This window comes from Protopterus annectens, chromosome 6.part1 (assembly GCF_019279795.1).
Source record: "Protopterus annectens isolate FY-2018-M chromosome 6.part1, PAN1.0, whole genome shotgun sequence".
Taxonomy (NCBI): Eukaryota; Metazoa; Chordata; order Ceratodontiformes; family Protopteridae; genus Protopterus; species Protopterus annectens.
In genome coordinates, this window is record NC_056738.1 from 334,832,892 (window position 1) to 334,851,918 (window position 19,027).

At 43.4% G+C, this 19,027-nt stretch overlaps 1 protein-coding gene across 1 annotated transcript in view; it reads right to left on the reverse strand.

Moving 5' to 3' along the window:
* The window catches only part of TUT1 (terminal uridylyl transferase 1, U6 snRNA-specific), a 411,795-nt gene that overhangs the window by 307,742 nt on the left and 85,026 nt on the right, over window positions 1-19,027 (reverse strand). The gene's annotated exons all lie outside the window — the stretch shown is intronic.

The following is a 19,027-nucleotide window of genomic DNA, read 5'->3' on the forward strand; positions in this document are numbered from 1 at the left end:
ACAATGGTAATGGTCTCCAAGTGCCCTAAACACCTAAATAAGATCTCCTCTTAAATATCACAAGTTCAGATATTTTAGACTTTTATAATAACTTAAATTTTCAATTCCATGGATGCCCTTGGTATATTTCCGCTGTACTCTTTTCAGTTTACTCATGCTCGGGTCTAACTTAACCAACACTGACTTCATCAGTTCTGATTTCGTAGACTTTATAAGTCTTTCCATACAATTTATAGTTATATAGGTATAACTAACCAATTTGATATGAATAGAAAAACTCAAAGCTGGATTTACCTACATACCCACGTCCTTAAATGAATTCTCACTTTCAAATCACTGTGGGCTGTATTAAATATTCAGATTTCAATTTTATGTCTTCCAAATCTCACATGCTTAGTTTTTGATGTATTTAGCAGCATATTATTCTCCTATATCCAAATGGTCAACTTAGTCAAGTTCTGTTGCAGGCATACCCTATCTGTGACAGATGTAATCAGACATCCCATTTTCAAGTCATCTGCATACTCACTATATAACACCTCTGATGAAAAAGACAGACCATAAAAACACAACCCAAACAAGTATGGGCCTAGGACAGAGCCCTATGGAACACCAAGATTGTAACCTCCAATTTCACTTGTCCAGTTTCTCTATGATACTTGCCATGTCCTGTGTGTAAGCCATGCAGCTATCCATCTTATCAAGAGTACATTCAACACCTAGTCACCACAGCGACTAATTTATTGATTTTGTGTATGACCCTATCAAATGTTGAAATGAAATCTATTGAAATTGCATCACAGCACAATTTTTCATTCATTTCATTCATAACTGTTAAGTTATAGAACACCATGTTCAGGTGATAATAGAACTATTTTCAACATATGCATGCTGATATATGGTTTCAAGTCCCAACCCTTCCAGTTCTGACAATTTATTCAATATAACTTTCTCCCATTATTTTTCCACAACATGTTGTCACCTCACAGCAAGAGGTTTCCCCAGTTCAATTCTCAGCTCTGGTACCTTCTCTGTGTGGAGTGTGCATGTCCTCCCTGGGCCTGCTCCAGTTTCCTCCTACATTTCAAAGATATGCAGTATGTGGAATGGATACACTAAATTGGCTACAGGTGTCCGTGCATGCAAATGTGTGGTGTGGAAGAACTACAGCGGTCGGGCTAGCCACCCAGCAGTATAAACCTTGGCTCTAGATGATTGTCATTGGTGAAGTGATACCCCAACCCCATGTGCAAAAACTGGAAAAAGGGTTTGTGGATGGATGAAAGTGGAATTATGGATCTGTCTAACTATGGGTTTGTTCTAATCCCCTTTCTCTTAAAGACCGGTTTTACAAGTGCATACCTCCAGTCTTGAGGAATCTCCCCATATTTATATGATCTAGTAAATAACAGATGTAATGATACTGTAAGGATCTTCATCAGACTTCGAGGCAACACTTTTATGATCCGACGACAGTTGCTGAAGAGGAGAAAGCGTGCTAGTTTTACAAGGACCTGCAGCACCATCCGGAAACACCATCAAAAAGACATGACATTCATCACAACTGACTAGAATGCTAAAGCTGGTAGTCAACGTATAACTGTAACAATGAGCAAATTTGGCCTTGGAGTATGAAAGAGCAGGACGTAGATTAGTAGAGTTCTGCCAAGATAATTCACAGGTCATAGCAAACATCCTCTTTCAATAACCTAAGTGATGACTTCACATACGTATTTCACCAGATGGTCAATACCAAAATCAAAATCATTATATAACGTTTAGTCAGTGCTGAAAGAGTTCTATACAGTCAGCAAAAATAAGATGCTGAGCTGTCTGCAGCTCACACCATCAGCTTCTTATCACAAAGTTTGGAATTTAAGAAAACAGGAAAAGCCTGCAAGCCAAACAGACACAAGCTCAGCAATATCCCAGGTTAATACACATCCAAGGTAAAGAACAGAATTAAGGGATTAGAGCTAGTATATACAGCACCTAAAGAACTAATGGACAGATACCATGATTAAACCAGCCGATAAGGATGGAGCCATAGTAGTCAAGAACTCCTCTACGTATAGGGATAAAATGAAAGACATGCTGAGTAATGCACAGACCTAAAAGAAAATCAGCAAGAATGAAGTGGAAAGAATGATCAAACGGCTACAAGGAACTTTGTATGAGATGTTAATGGATGGACGATTAAGTAAAGAATTATAGGATTTCTTTGAGGTGGCCCATCCCATTGTTCCATCTATCAGTGGCAAACACAAAAATCACAAGAATAAAGACAATCCCCAATGCGTCCCATAGTGGCAGTGAGAGGATGGATCACAGAACCTCTGTCTATGTTTGTAGAAGAGGAGTTAGTATTGCCACAAGCTACTACAGTCTTAAAAGACACAGACAGCTTTTTAAAGATGCTATATTCCAAATTAAATTGAATAAATTACTTCTCGGGCTTGCTGTTAGTGAAGATGGATATCAACAGTCTCTTTACTGTCATACCCAATACATATGGTACAGAAGCTATCAAAAACTTGTTTCCTCGACAGATGTTAACATTGATCTATTAAGCTCTCTACTTGAATTGATCTTAGAAAGTAATGTTTTCCTATATGGGAATGAATGATATTGGTAGATATTGGGGGTTGCAATGGGCACCCTCTGTGCCAACAGTTATTCCAACTTAGTTCTAGTGCAGTGGGAGAAACAGAGAGTACTGAATGATGGTTAAACTGGAACCTGTGCTCTGAGAGACAGCCTTACAAGATTATCTGCAAATATACAGAGAGCTGAGTATATTTTTCTTTATTATAGAGTTTAATTGTTGCTTAGATATCTGTAATTATTTGTTGTCACACTGCTCTGAGAGACTGATCTGCAAATATACAGAGCTGAATATATTTTTTTGGTTTTATAGTTTCTACTCCTAGTGGTTGCACACATCTCTGTTCAAATTGTTTTCTCCACCCCCCCCCCCAGTCTTTGGTTTGTAGCTTAAATTTGGTGGCTTTTGCAGTGCACTCCTCACTGTAGATTTGATCTAGGACACTCCCCCAGTCCCATCTCTTTACCGCATTCTACCTAATAAACTCTTTCTGCACTTGCTTTTAGTCCTTTTTAATTTAATTGCATTTTTCAAACCGTGTGTGGTCTATTACTATTATTGCTACATACGCAAGTGTGCTAGCCTGCACTGGATGTGAATTGTTTTTACTACTGTTTTTGCTACTTTTCTAACAAAAAAAAAAAAAAAAAAAAACTAAGCCTGTTTCCTACCTTTCCTGTAACTAGTGTTCCAGATACAGATTTGCTGTATCCAGGACTGTTTGTAAACTTCTGAGCCCCCCAAGCCTTTCTGTGTTGGAGGGAAGCCTTCTAGCTCATCAGTGGGAGTGGTAAGCACTAGGTAACCTGTCTACCACATAGGGTGTGGTTCTGGTCCAGAATTTGTAGTTGTTGGTCATTTGGGCAATCTTCCATCTCTCAACTTTCTGATTTGAAAGCCTGCATTTGCACTTGGTTCTGTCCTGTAACTCATCTAGTGCAGATACAGATTCTTAGTTTTAGCACTTAAATTTGCTTATTCATGCTCAGCACTTGTTCTCCAATCCAGCTGGTGAATCTGGGAATTTTGAGGCAATGTTACAATTGCCTTATGTACACAGACAACCCTCTCCTCCTTCCAACAAACTAATACATGCGAGAGATGCAATTACACAGCCAAACTGGAGGCAGAGCTCTCTCAACCCAAGACTGGCACAGTCAGTCAGGAGGAAAAGGCAACTACCCGCACCACAAACCCAGTCTCACATAGACCTATTGCATCTGCAAACCCAACACATAAACACACAAAAACATACTCGGAGGCTCTAAATAAAAATCTGCCTAAGCAGCAAAGACCTCCAAAGCAGACATCCAAGCAACAGCCACCCCTCAACAATACCCACGAATCACATATTTCACAAAGTCAGTGTGCCTCACAGTCACAGCCCTTAAGGCTAAACAACACACCAAATACACCTGTTATAGGGGACTCTATTGTCCGGCACACTGACGTCCCGCTCACCAGACTGAACAAGGAGAAGGTCACTTTAAGCTGCCTGTCGGGTGCCAGGATCCGCCACATAACACAAGCACTCAGGTCACTCCAAAGCAAGTACAAATATGACTCCGTTATTGTCCATGCTGGTGTGAATGACCAGAGACGTACCTCCCTGGACTACATGAAAAGAGACATAGAGGAGCTCTCTGATCATGTAGCCCAGGCTGGTATGACCCTGACCTTGAGTAGCATCTTGCCCTCACCAAGAATGATGCCACAGTATAAAGACAAAATGATCAGTTTCAAAAATTGGCTAAAGTATTGGTGTCATTCAAAGGGGATCCAGTGTCTGTCAGCCTGGGATGACATACTCGACAAGCCACATTGCTTCACTAGGGACGGCTTGCACCTGTCACCCTTAGGCTTTTGTATACTGGCCAAGGCTCTTGCTACCCCCATAGTGCCTTTTTTAGGCAAGGCTCAGAGGACAAACCCACCTCCATAGACAACCCAAGGATAAAAAAAACTAAGGGTAATGCTACTCAACGCCAGAAGTCTAAACCTCAAGATGCACGCACTCGAGGCTCTTCTCAGTATGGAGAAAATTGATGTCTGTGCAGTAACAGAAACCTGGTTCAAGGCTCCCGAAAGCACCCCAGCACTACCAGGTTATAACTCATACCATGCTTTTCGGCTCCAAAACTCAGACCGAAGCACAAAAGGTGGGGGAGTATCTATATTCATCAAAGATACCTACACCTCCAGGTTAGTGGCACTGCACGAAGCATCGGAGTCCATCCATGTGCAACTAACAGTGGGCAAAACTGCCTTTCAGTTTGTAGCCTGCTACAGATCACCATCCCGCTTACAGGAACCCCACTTGGCATTCCTGAGTACATTGGAGAATATGAAGGTCTCTCCAAATACCATGTTATTGGGTGACTTCAACTACCCAAACATTGACTGGGAAAACTACTCAAGCCCAAACACCCTCGCCCAACGGTTTCTTGAATTTATAAACTCCAATGCTATGGAACAACTGGTCACCACTCCCACAAGAGGGGACAACATATTGGACCTGGTCATCACCAACATGGGGACTCTATGTTCCACACCAGAAGTAAACCCCTCATTGGTAAGATCAGACCATAAACTAATTTCCCTGGACATCCATATCCCGTCCCCACCCCCAGCCAAGGAAACCACTGTAAAAAATTTCTCAAAAGCTAACTTCACACTTCTCAAGACTGAGGTGGAATCCTTCAAAGCCCCTGGGCCAGAGGATAATACTGCCCAATCTGCAGAATCCTTTGCATATGCATTCTATGAGCACCTGCAGGAATGCATGGATCGTGCTATCCCAAATAAAACCAAAGCTCACTCCTCCAAAAACAGGAGACCTGTCTGGTGGACCCCAGCCACAAATAAGCTATACAACAGAAGGAGGAAGCTACTACATGATAGAGCAAAATCCCAAAAAGGGAAGGCATCTCTGATCAGTATTAGCAAGAAACTACTATCCCTCATAAAATCATCTAAGGCCAGCTTCGAAAGAAAAATTGCCCTAGACACTAAAGATAATCACAAGGCCTTCTTTAGTTATGTCAAGAATATGGGTGGAAACTCCCAGATATGCTCTGAATTGATGCATAATGGTACAAAATATACCAAACCTACAGACATAGCCAACATACTGGCAGACAGGTTTAGTGCTAACTTCTCCCCCCTTCCCCCCCAAAGAAGCAAATGCCTATCCCAACAGAATGTAACCTCCCTGACATCACAGATGCACATGTGAAAGCTGCCCTCTCCAAAGCAAAAAAACACAGCATCTATGGGACCAGACGGTGTCCCAGGTTGCGTCTTACATGAGCTCCAAGAAGAACTGAACCCTCACATTAAGTCACTGTTCAAACTTAGCCTTACTACAGGATATGTACCCAAAGAATGGCGTACAGCTACAGTGGTCCCACACCACAAAGGTGGCACCACAACGGACCCCGGGAACTATCGCCCCATAAGCCTGACTAGTCTGGTCTGTAAAGCTATGGAGCGTATTATCATGGAACTCATAAACAATGACATTGGGAACCTCCAGACACTGGACCCTACCCAATTTGGCTTTAAGGGCAGATCTTGCCTCTTAAACCTAGCTGATTTCTTTGAAACAGTTACCAAAGCCATAGATGAGGGCAAGGTAGTCCACACAGCCTACCTGGACCTCGCAAAAGCCTTTGACACAATACCCCACTCGGGCATCATAAATAAGCTTACCAGCTTAAATATCAACCCCTATGTCACAAGATGGGTTGCAAACTGGCTCAGGGATAGAACCCACATGGTCAGAATTGCAGGAGCCACGTCCGAATCCAAACCAGTTACAAGTGGCGTCCCACAAGGCTCAGTTCTGGGACCCCTCTTATTCGGTATATACTTCTCTGAGGTACAGGCTAACACGGGGGGACTATGGCTGACAAAGTTCGCAGATGACTGCAAACTGGGTGCCATAATCGACTCTCCGGCTGACACAAGCATCCTCCAAAAGGGTCTCACGGAGACGGATGCTTGGTGCCAGAGCCACGGCCTCAAGCTAAATGCTAAAAAGTGCATAGTCATCCCCTTTGGGAAAAAGTGCCCACAAATTACCACATAGGTGGTAATCCATTAAGTACGGAAGAAGTAATTAGGGATTTGGGGACCCACATAGATAGTAATCTCTCCTTTGACAATCATGTTGCCAAAGTGGTTAGAAAGACCTTCTATATAGCCCACCTTATCACGAAAGGGTTCGCATCTAGATCAAGAGAGGTCACTGTGCCACTCTACTCATCAGGCCCATAATTGAATACAATGCCCCTTTTGGGATGTACCTTACCCGACACCTGCAGCAACTGGAGAGACCCCAAAAGTACCTCACCAGGAGGATCATGGGCCTCAAACAGATGTCCTATGCAGCTCGACTAAAGAAACTCCAGCTCTACTCAGTTGCTTACCGCCTACTCAGAGGCGATCTATGCCTGACGTACAAAGCCATGTCTAACCCAGAATTAATGGACATGCTCCACCTCAAAAAATCCAAATCCGTTAGAGCTACCCGCTCCAGGGACTTCAATCTCAGCACAAAAATAAATAGAACATGCTGGAGGGACAGATTAATTTCCCAGAGGCTCCCCTCACTCTGGAATAGAATCCCAATTCATGTTAGACATAGCCCCTCGCTGACCCTTTTCAAGCAAAATCTGGACGCGTGGATGGGAGATCGCAAATTCACCCCTGGGATCTCTTCTGTGTCCCTGCTTGACAGAGGTGCAGTTAACTAAACTTAAAGGGCTACTTTCTTAATCTTAAAGGGCTACTTTCTGTGACCTACTATACAGAGGCACAGTAGGCTAATCTAATTGGGAGGCGAAAGCCAAATACACTCGGGCTAGGCTTATAAATGCCTTAGGGCAGATAGCCTAGTATCTACCTATGAACCTATAGTAATCCTTGGGTAAACCACCTGGCTTTTTGTGGATGACATCTTTATTCTATGGAAAGGAAGTCAAGATCAACTTTTGCTGTTCACGGAATACCTAAACCGTACAACCAACTTTCTAAAATTTACCATGAATTCCTCCAAGGAAGAGATCGAGTTCCTAGATGTCAAGTTGAATTTGGATGGGACACAAGGTCTGGAGACACTGATGCATAGGAAAAACACATGGAGAAATCACTATTTGCATAGGAACAGCATTCACCCCGATTTGTATACAAGAATATCATGGAGAGTCAGAGGATACGCATTTCAAGACTGTGTACGAAAGATGACAATTTTGAGAAAGAACAAGTTAAATTGCAACAGCACCTTCAAGAAAGGGGATACACTAAAAGGGACACCATGATAAAATCGCACGTGAGGTGCATGAGGAAAAACAAATGACATTCCTACTTTTCAAAAGAAAGACCAGAAAAAGAATAGAAGGAAACAAGCAAGGTTCTAAGCAAGAAACACTCAGTTGTTTACTTGCCTATAGTATAGATTCAGTGCAGGTATGCAGTGCAATAAAGAAATTCTGGACAATATTGACAGAGGATGAAAAAGAATAGTAGGAGACACACCAAGGTTTGTCCTTAAGAATAAAACAACATTAAGAGGTTAATTTGCAAAAGGATGGCTTTCCAAACTAACTGTAAAGAAAGGAACCTTTAGATGTGGGAAATGTAAAGCCTGCCCACTGATTGATAGTACTAACTTTTTTCAGCATCCTATTACTGGCAGAGAACATTCTTTCTGACTTAGTGCCACTTGCAACACCAGACATCTGGCCTATTTAGCTACTTGTTCAAAGTGCACTGCTTATTATGTTGGAAAAACTGATCAGCGCTTTAAGGACAGGATTTTACATCACATGAGGGGACATTAATTACAAAGACAAAAGAAATGCTTTAGCTAATCATATCCTGTGTAATCAGACATATTCTTTTAACTTTAAAGTGACTGAATGCATATATGAAGAAAATAGAGGTGGGAATATCCAGAATCGCACAGAAACTAGTGAAGTAAACTGGATTATAAATTTGAGAGCAGATCGGCATCCTGGTTTGAATGCGGTAGTTCCGCTAAAGCCTATTCTAAAAGGGAGACGTCTCACTATTGGCTGAAGATGGAGGTTTGCCAGTTCTTTTGTTGTCTGGTTGGGTATAAGTCATTGGTTGCAAAAGAGGTGCTGGCGCAGATGATATTCACGGATCGGTCAACTTTCATTTAATTCATGAAATTGAGAGCCATAATGATAACGATCTGATGAAGGCTATGGCAGAAAGCGCTTATCGTAGAGAAGAAAAGCTCTTTACTTTTTTTATATTTATTAAAGCATCTTGATCTTGGTTTTGACAAAGACTTCAAAAGTGAATACTATGGTGGTGTGCTTTGGACTATTGCTGTGTTTGATTATTTTATCCTGAGCCACCTTTGGCAGCTAAGACTTTTGTTTGTTTCTTGAGATAGAAAAGACAGACCAGGCTAAGAAGGAATACTGGTTTGCAAACAAACTGGCAGAGAGAGGATTTGCAATAGCAAAGAACAAACCATCTGATGCGCTCAACCCGTTTCTAAAGTGACTCTGTAGATGGCACAAATATTCTCAGGTTGCAAGGCAAAGATAAAGAAGATAGTCAAACACCCTTCGTAGAGGATGCCAGCAACAACCTGCCCACCAGCCCACAGGAAATCAAAGGCAGATGGAAGGAGTACTTTCAGCAGCTTCTGAATGAAAAAAACCCATAGAAGCTGTACTGCTTAAGACACAGCAGATAATGAAAGAGGAGGAGGAGCAGAACTTAGAAGAACAGTACTAAGGAAAATGAAGTCAGGGAAAGCAGCATGCTCAGATGAGGTCACAGCATATATTGGGTGAGAGTGGAGAAAAGGCTCCCAAGGGTATTTATAGCAGTATGGAGGGAAAGACATATCCCATATGACTGGAGAATAGGCATATTAGTACCTTTGCACAAGAACAAAGGGGACATCCACAACTATGGGCAGTACAGAAGTATCAAACTCTTTTCCCAATACATGGAAATTCTGGAGTGGATGACTGATAAATGAATAAATAGAGTAGTAGAAGGTAAGATGGGAGATGAGGAATTCAGAGTTAGAGCAGGATGCAGCATAACAGGCCCAACATTTGCTGAGAGACAGATAGCTGAGAAGAAGCTACAGATGAGCAAAGTGTCCAACTGAGCATTCCTAGACTTGAAGTAAGCATATGACAAGGTCCCAATAAAGCTGATTTAGGCAGCCCTGTGGTGGTTTGAAGTCCCAGAAACATTGGTAGAATTAGTGCAGGCTATGTACAAAGACCTAATGACTCAAGTACAAACAAAGAGTGTTCAGTCTAACAAAGGGGCTCCCAGTGGGAGTGGGTATGCATCAGGGTTTAAGCTCCGAGCCCACTGATGTTCATACTGGTGATGGACTACATCAGCAAACAGGTCGGAGGGGACAAATCAACAAAGTTGCTGTATGAAGACAATGTGGCATTACAGGCAAACTCTTAGCAAAACCTTTAAAAATGATAGGGGAATAGAATGCAAAAAAAAAAAAAAAAAAAAAAAAAAAAGAAGTTATGTACTCACCATAACGTTCCATCTGTGTTGTTGCCTCTCATTTGCTATTCAACCTGTGGGTCTCAGATCCGAGCAGAAGATCCAAATCGGCCATATACCAAAGCTCCTGGCTCTGACATCAGAGTTCCTCCCCTACCCATAATGCTCCTCTCCTCCAAATCTCTCAGATCGAGTTTGCTGCACCATGATATATCATATAATCATACAAGTAGACAGAAATTGCCTAAAGACAACAGGGCAAGTCAGAAAGGAATACTTCAGAAGCTCAAACAGTAATGAAGTATTTGTCCAAATAAATTCTGTCAGGTCCTTCAACAGGCAGTGGGATGGAGGGAGGGAAGAATGAAAAGTAAATGAGAGGTAACAACAAAGATGGAACATCATGGTGAGTACATAACTTCTTTATCTAATGTTCTGGCCTTCATTTGCTCTTCGACCTGTGGGATAAAATCCCCAGCTACAGAAGAACTTAAAGGGCCCTCAAGGAAGGATATTCCAGAGCATTGCAGAGCCTGAATAGGCACTGTTCCTGGAAATAAATGTCTAGTTTGCAATGCGATATAAAGGTATGATGGTATGACTAAGTACCATCTCCACAAATTTCATCAATGAGCAATTTCGACCAGTAGAAAAGGAAATGAAAAGTTGATCATGCTGCCTCAGAATTTTGGTTCTAAGCAAATAGAAACAAAGTGTCTACATACGTCCAATGTACGAAGCTGATACCTCCTGTTTTGAAAATTAAGGAAGGAGATAGGCAGGTTGATAACTTGGTTTATGTTAGCCTCAGAAGTGACCTTGTGCAGAAAGGAAGGGTTAGTACGCAAAGTAATTCTGTCCTTGTGAAAAAAATCAAATATGGAGTATTGCAAGACAAAGCCTTTAATCAGATACACTTTTGGAAGAAGTAATGGCCACCGAGAAGATGGTTTTCCAGGTCAGAAACATTAAATCTACCTTAGCTGAAGGCTCGAAGCAGGGAGGGGGGGACTAAAGCCTGTAAAACTAAGGTGAGATCCCAGGGGGCCACAGATTCCTTAATAGGAGGATGAAGGAGACAGGTACCTTTTAAGAAGGCCTTGCACAATGTGGATGAAGCTAGAGAAAAGGTATTTTCCCCTCTGTAAAAATTGGAAATGGCCACCAGTTGCACTTTCACCTTTGAAAAACTCACTGCTCTTGGTGTTGGAGGGGGACACAAAAAGATCGCAGCAAGGTTGACCCCCATCTTGGAAGATCATATTTGCCACAGAAGGCTTCAGGGACTTCTCATGAGGCATCAGAATGGTCCTGCTGAGTCTGTCTGCCAGGATGTTTGACTTCCCCAAATGTACGTTGCTACGAGAAAGCTGATGAAAGAAATCACCCACTGGCACAGCCTCATGGCCTCTTGACACAAAGGGTAAGACCTGGTTGCTCCTTGTTTGGTGATGTACCACAACACTGACATGTTGTCCATCTGAACAGCTATAGTTCTTGTGGGAAGACAGGAATGAAGGGCTTGCAGTGCAAGAAGCAACGCTCTCCTCTCCAGAATGTTTATATGCAAGTTGTCTCTAGGAGGGACCTGGTGCCTTGGGACTGTTTGTCCCAGATTATGACCCCCCCCACACACCCGAATTGGGACACATCCATGGTCACACTGGCCATGGAAGGAGGGTAGGATGAACAGGTGGCCCTGAAAAAGATCCTCGGATTGGATCCACCACAGAAGAGGATGTTTATATGCTCAAGAAATCCTGATTGGGTAATTTAATGGGTAGAACACAAGAGACCATTGCACTGCTATGGTCCATTGAAATATTCTCATGTGAAGGCGAGCTAGTGGTTCCAGAGTGATTGTGGCCACCAAGGACTCCAAAGCCCTTAGGACAAGACTTGCTGGGCGAGAAGGAATGCCCATTATCTATCTTACATGAGCTCTCAATGTGGAAATTCTGTCTAGAGGAAGAGGGGCTAGAGAATGAATGGTGTCCAGACAGGCTCCGATGAAGTCTAGGACTTGGACCAGCTGAAGCCGAGACTTTTTCAGGTTGATAAAGATGCCCAAGGTCAAGGCTAGTGGAATAGGAATTCTCTGGCTTCTAGAAGTCAACGCCTGGTAAGATCAGTTAGGAGCCAATCGTCTAGGTATGGAATCACTTGGAATCCTTGCAGTCTCAGGTGGGCTGCCACCACTGCCATGCACTTGGTGAACACCCTGGGGGCTGCCTGGGGGCTGCAGTGAGACCAAAAGGGCAGCACTCTGAACTGATAATGACTGGGTCCTAGCCGGAAGAGGAGGAACCTTCTGGAGGGCCTGTTCATCTTGATGTGATAATACATGTCCTGAACGTCTATAGAGCACTTTCAGTCGTCCTTCTAAAGAAAGGGCAGAATGAACTGTATCATGACTATCTGGAACTTTAAAATGGCAACCGATTTTTTTTTTTTTTTTTTTTTTTTTTTTTTTTAGAGTGGCAAGGTCTAGAATGGGCCACAGGTCCCCCATCTTTTAGGGCACTAAAAAGAATCTGGATAGATTCCTGATCTGAGCTGGTCTGGGAGAACACTTTGGATGACACTTTTTGAGAGCAGATTTGAAATCTCAACACTGCAGCCTCCTGCAGATTGGACGGGACATCAGGGAGGGTTTTCCCCTGGAGAGAGAAGTTCTAGCTTGGCTAGAGTTTTCATTTAGTTTTTACAGATGTTTTTTCTGTGTGACCTTCTCATTCTCTGTTTTAATTTGTTATTTGGGATATTTTGCAGTCACCTTAATGGTAATGGACATCAGCTGGGTATAAAAGCCCTGTGTTTCTTATGCTTAGTCAAACACTCTGCTTGTGCTGTGCTGATGAGGTCATAACAAGGCCGAAATATGCATATCCACAGCTAGTGGGGTTTGGCTTTACTGGCCTGAAATTGTCCATTGAAATGACTTAAAAAGAAATACGTAATGGGCATTCAGAATCACCATATACCTGAAACACCTGATGTCCTTAAGGGTCATTTGCATATATCCCATGTGCCTCAGATACAAGAGGTTTGAGAGGTCACTCAGTGGAAGTTCTAATTTGGCTGGAGTTTTCATTTAGTTTTTACTGGAGAGGGTTTCTGGAAAAAGGATACTGCATAGCTTCTGGATATAATTTTAACACCAAGTGATCTTTTGTGATGGCTTCCCAGGCTGTTGGGTGTAAAGACAAATGTCCCCCGAATGTTTCCAGAGACGAGCAGTCGGATAATCCCTCAGGATTGCTGATTGGATCTGTTCGAGAAAGAATCTCGAGACCCTTGATTAATCAGACCCTCTCTGCCATGAGGGCAGCATCTGCCATCACAACCATTTCCCCCTCTGCCTCTGGGAGGAAGGTCTCCATGTGAATCCTGAAAAAGACCTTGAGATTTTCAGAACCACAACTTCTTACCTCCATGTTGGTTCCTGGAGAAGGCCTGTTGTAGGGTAGAGAAGCAGATCCTGACAGCAGACAAGATCTTTCCATCCTTTTCACTTTGGGATCCAGCCACCCATGAGGCACCTTCTGCAGTACAAGAGATTAAACTCATGAACATGTTAGAAATAGACTGAAGGGTGGCCATTCTGGAGGAAAGGTCTTCTGTTCCTCAGCAGATATGGACCCTGGGATAGAACTAGAGAGTTCCCTAACCAAGTCCCTCTGTAGCCTGGTTACATGTGCCAAATAGTTCAGCGCTCACAAGACGAAGGTCAATGAAGCATAAACCCGCTTCCCAAACCTGTCCAAAGTCCTAGACTCCCTGTTAGGGGTATGGACAGTGGAGATCTGCTGCGCCAGCTCCTTTTTGGTAGCAGCTGCAACCACCATGGCATAAACAGGAACAACATTAGTCCAATGGGGCAGTCAGAAGGGGCAGTAAGAATCTTATTAGGCTGCTTGGGGAATGGTTCCACTGCATCAGGCTCCTTCCACCCTGCGCAACACAAAGTCAATAAGGGGATCTCCGGGGGGGGGGTATACCCAGGAAGTAGATAAGCCTAACCCAAAAGCTTCCAGAAACACAGATTCCTCTGGGTTAGGGTTTTGGGAAGACCAACCACCCTTTTGGCACAGGCTTTCCATGATGTCTCCAAATGAGACACTCAGGCGGCGATCTGGGGGACCCTTCCCCTTCATTGAGATCTGCGTCCGCTGTGAGGGATTCCAAAGGGGAATCCAAGTGCCTCCTTTTACAGTGATGCTTCCCAGGAACTCCTCGGTGGGTTGCTCCGAGGAGGTATCTGAAGACTTTGGGTGTTCCAAGTGGGAAGCAGTCTGGAAGGGCATGCTGTCCCGGAAGAGACAGAGCAGATGTTTCAGGCACAAAATCTGCTGGAGTGGGGCCAGGCTCCAAATCAGGTGGAGTCAAGGCTCTTCTGGGTACTGAGAGAATCCTCTTCACCACCTCAAATGCAGAGGGAGATCAAGAAAAGTACAGTTGTGTACACTTACCATAAATGTAGATGTTCGAGTGTATTCACTGTTGCAGTCATTACATTTGGGTAATCTGCTGGCAGGTTGCCCTCAGTCAGCCTGAATTCCAAAGTCTTGGGTCCTGCGTCAGTTGCTGTCGCCTCTTCCATGACGTCAGGTCGTCAGGGGTATAAAACATGCAGTCGACGCCATTTTCTTTAGTTTTTCTTGCCCCAGATGTCAGGTGCTCTCAAAAAGGTAGCAAAAATATGTATAGATAAATACATGCATCAATATAAACTTTACGTTCATCTACAAGCAAATACACCACATAGGTTGTAGAAGATAGAGAAGGAAAGATAAATTCCAGAATGAAAGGGGGATGGCGGGAGGGTAACCTGGACTGCAACAGTGAATACACTCGAACATCTACATTTATGTTAGTGTACACAACTGTACTATGTTCTTCGGGTTTCCTTGCTGCAGTCATTACATTTGGGTAGAATCCCAAAGCTATGGTTGGGTGGCTGGAGCTAAACAGCAGAAGGTGCGGCTATAAGGCCCTGCAAAGCCTGCCCTGGACTTAGAGTACAAATGATAATGCTTTGTAAACGTGTGAAAAGAACTCCAAGTAGCAGCCTCTAGAATGTCTTTCGTTGGTACTCCTCTGAGAAAGGCTGCTGAAGTAGCTGCAGCTCTGGTGGAATGAGACCTAATGCCCTTGGGCACAGGTTTACCATGGTGTAAGTAACAGAAACGAATGCAGTGGCTTATCCACTTTGAAATAGTCTTTCCTTCTGATCCTGCAGCATATGCCACTAGTAATTGCTCAGTTTTTCCTTAGAGCTTTAGTCCTGCTCAAGTAGAATCTTAGCTGTCTGTGCACATCCAAGGAATGCAGAATTCTTTCCCCCCTTGTTCTGCGGATTTGGATAAAAGGTTGGCAGATGAATAGTCTGGTTAAGAGCCACACTGGAAACCACCTTAGGCATAAATGTAGGATTTGTCCTCAGACACCCCCTGTCTGGGTAAAATATGATAAAAGGCTCTACAGCCATGAGGGCCTGTAGCTCTGAAACTTTTCTTGCTAAAGTAATTGCTAGTAGCAGGGCTGTTTTCCATGATAAGAACTTTATATCAGCGGTAGCAGCTGGTTCAAATGGAGGCAGGGTGAGCTTTGCCAACACATAATTGAGGTCTCATGCAGGTATTGGTGATCTTCTAGGAGGCCTTACATTTTTGGCTCCTCTAAGATACTGCTTTAGTAAAGGATGAGAAAAGATTGGCGGCTCTGTATTGTAATGAGCCAAAATGGCAGAGGCATGGATTTTAATTGATGAGAAAGATAGGCCTTTGTCAAGCATCTCAGTCAAGTATTGTAATATCTGAGGAATATTTGGTCCTACTGTATCAGTTCCTTGTACTTGATTCCAAGCACAGAATCTCTTCCATTTATCAGCATAAGATTTTCTAGTACTAAGCCTTCTGGCTTCCAAAATGACATCCATCACAGCTTTACTGAGAGGTGTTGCTTGTATAACTACATGATCAGCCATGCTGCCAGGTTCAGTATCTGGAGTTGATTGTGCAGGATCCGATTGCATTGCTGGGACAGTATTTGAGGTCTTCAAGGTAAGGTCCAAGCTGGGTACTGAGACAAGTTCCTTAGGACTGGGTACCAGTATTGGCGGGGCCAGTCCGGGGCAATTAGTATCATTTTTGGTTTCTCTTGTCTGACTTTTAGGAGGACCTTGGGAAGAAGAGGCAGAGGAGGAGATGCGCAAACTGATAGGTTTTTCCAACTGAAGGATAGGGCGTCCACGTTCCAGGTTTGTCTGTGATAAGTCCTTGTGCAGAATCTTTTCAATTGATAATTTTGAGGAGAGGCAAATAGATGTCTGGGCTCCCCCATTTCTTTGTTATCATGCTGAAGACTTGTGGATCTAGTTTCCACTCGCGAGGATCCATAAGGTTTCTGCTTAAATCGTCTGCCAGAGTATTTTGCTTTCCTGGCAGGAATTGAAGTTGAAGATGTATTTGGCAAGTCAAAGCTCTGTCCCACAGTGTCATGGCTAATCTGCAAAGGGGGTATGAGTGTGTGCCCCCCTGCTTGTTTATATACATGACTGTGGTGTTGTCCATCTTTATCAGTAATTGTCCTGGATGAAGTAAGTCCTTGAAGGCTGTTAGGGCATTTTGAACAGGTAGCATCTCTTTCTGGTTGATATGTAGACGCATTTGTTTTGGGGTCATCATGCCCTGAATGCATCTCCCCGCCATGTGGGCCCCCCAGGCATAATCTGATGCGTCTGTTGTTATGGTTTGGCTGTCAGGGGGTAGACTGAAGGTCAGTCCCATGTTTTGGTGACATGACTTTGCCCACCATAGAAACTCCTGTTGTAGGCAGGGAATGAGAGGAATCATTGTTTCCAGACTGTGACAATGTTGACTCCATACACTTTTTAGATACCACTGAAGTTTCCTCATATGCAGTCTTGCATATGGAATCAGTAGGATGCAGGATACCATGAAGCCCAAAGCCTGCAGAATTTGTCTTGCAGATAACTGGGATTTGTTGCCATCAGTTTGAAGTAAGTAGTCAGTTGCCTTTGCTTGTCTGGCGTGAGGTAAGCCATCTGGGCAGTTGTATTCAAGCTTGCACCCAGGAATGTTATCTTTTGAGAGGATACCAGTTGTGATTTCATTTTGTTTATTGTGTACCCTAGGCATGTTAGAAGCCTTTTCACAAACGCCAGGTGTTGAAGAAGAATGTCCTTGTTCTCTGCTTGAATGAGACAGCCGTCCAAGTAAGGATATATTTGAATACTTCTTTGTCTGCAAAATGCAATTACTAGTGCCAGGCACTTTGTAAAGACCCTGGGCGCAGTAGATAAGCCAAAGGGCAGTGCAGAGAATTGGTAATGCATTAAGCCAGCCTTGAATCTGAGGCATCGTCTGCCCGATTGTCTTATTGGGACATGCAGGTATGCCTCTTTTAGGTCTAATGTCACCAGCCAAGCATTTTTGGCCAGCATGGGCAGAAGCTGCTGCAGTGTCAGCATTTTGAATTTTGGAATGTCCAGGTATGTGTCCAAAATCGATAAATCCAGTACTGGCCGCCAGGCCTTGTCCTTTCTGGGTACCAAGAACAGTCGAGTAAAAACCTTGTCCTTTTCCTTGTTCTGGTACTGGCTGAATGGCCCCCATATCCATGAGGGATGTAACCTGTTTCTGTGCCTCTGCCCATTGATTTTTTGGCAGATCTGGCCAACCGTTTGCCATTGGCAGAGTACGGAAATGGAATCTGTATCCCTGTGATACTATGTTTAGCACCCACTTGTCCTGGGTTATTAACTGCCAATTTTGAGCAAAAAGTGCTAATTTTCCCCCTAAGGGTGCTGCCAAAAGATAAGTGCTTGGTGCAGGTAGAGGGAAGTCATTGGGACTGTTTTCTGTAGGTTTGAGCTTTATCTCCTCCAGATTTGGAGGTAGAAGCGCACCATTGCTTTGACCTGTATGAATCTTGCGCCTGGTATCTGGAACCCTTAGGGCATCTGGATTTGCCCCTTTGAGCTCTACACAGGAAAGGACCAATTTTGTGTAGGCCAGTGTCTACTGAATCTTGGTGGCTGCACTTGTAAGAAGTCTTTTACAGTTTGCATAGACTTAGCTTTGTCTTCCATTTTCTTTAAAACCTCTTCTGCCTTAATACCAAAGAGTATCATGCTATAAAGGTGCATCTAGCAATTTAGCTTTAACATGATCAGGCAAACTTTGTTGCTTTAGCCAGGCATGCCTCCTAATCACAGATCCAGTAACTGCGGCCCTGCAGGAGGCCTCTAAGGAATCAAAACCACATTGCAAAGTATGCTTTCCAACCTGTTCAGCTGCATGCAATTATTCCTGCAATTCTTTATTTTCTGCACATTCAGAAATCAACATCATTTTCTGTTTCAGCAATCCCATAACATGCTGTTGACACTTGAGCATATGAAATTGACAGATTAAGGCCCTAATTGCCAAGGTTGCAGATGTATAAACCTTTTTTCCTCCATCTGTCCAGTGCCCTTGAATCTCTGTCAGAGGGGGTAGGATTTTTTGCTGTTGAGGCCTTAACTCCCTTTGGACCCTGTGAAATAGTTTCAGGATCAGCAGCAGGGTTTCTAAATAAAAATTTGTGCGAGTCAGGGAACCTGTAATATCTGTCAGGCTTGCTGGTAGCCGGAGGTAAAGAGTCAGGGGTCAAGCTTGACTCCGAAAACACATCATCCACAATGTCTAAAACAGGGGGTATGGCTAAAGGCCTGTGCTGAGGGAGAAGGAAATCCCTGAGCCTCTCTTTTGATTCTGAGAAATCTTGACTCTCCCAGTGGAAATGCTCGCTCAAAGTATGCAAGGTTTCTCCAAATGAATAATCATCAGGAGGTGATGCAGATAGTATAGACTCCTCTGCATCTGAATC